The 648-nt window shown below is 44.9% G+C and overlaps 1 protein-coding gene across 1 annotated transcript in view; it reads left to right on the forward strand.

Annotated features, from left to right (window-relative positions):
- setd6 (SET domain containing 6, protein lysine methyltransferase) overlaps positions 1-648 on the forward strand; it is a 17,444-nt gene that overhangs the window by 14,605 nt on the left and 2,191 nt on the right.

Raw genomic sequence — 648 nt, forward strand, 5'->3', positions numbered from 1 at the left:
CCAATGTTCTGGATATACATCTTATCGTTGTGTATGTGGACACTTTGGAATTACCTGGATTTTGCTAAGTTGGTCATAAATGGGCACTGCTGTGCATTGACTGCCAGTTATGAGTTTGCAAAGAGCACCTGGATGTTCCACAGCCTCTGCATAATTCTGTGGACATGAACCAACAAGTTGAGTTGTTTGGAGACCCGCATAATTGTGGGAAAAGGTCACGCACCCAACATCAAAACCTCATCCAACTGTGAGTATGGTGGAGGGAGCCATTCTGGTATTGTAGCTGCTTTGCTGCCTCGGGCACCTGGAGAGTGACATCATCCGACGAAAATTAAGTTCTCAAGTTTATCAAAGACATTTTGCTGAGAACCTTAAGCCATCTGTCCACCAATTGAAGCTCACCAGAAGATGGGTGATGCAACAGGACAACGACCCAAGCACAGAAGTAAATCAACAACAGAATTGACTTCAAACAGAAGAAAATAGGCCTTCTGGAGTGGCCCCAGTCAGAGTCCCTGCCTCAACCCAATTGATGATGCTTGTGGTATGAACCTCAAGAGAGCGATTCACACCAGACATCCCAAGAATATTGCTGAACTGAACAGTTTTGTAAAGAAGGAATGGTCCAAAATTCCTCCTACCGTTGTG

Source organism: Notothenia coriiceps, unplaced genomic scaffold, assembly GCF_000735185.1.
Source record: "Notothenia coriiceps isolate Sejong01 unplaced genomic scaffold, NC01 NC01_scaffold00024667, whole genome shotgun sequence".
Lineage (NCBI taxonomy): Eukaryota > Metazoa > Chordata > Actinopteri > Perciformes > Nototheniidae > Notothenia > Notothenia coriiceps.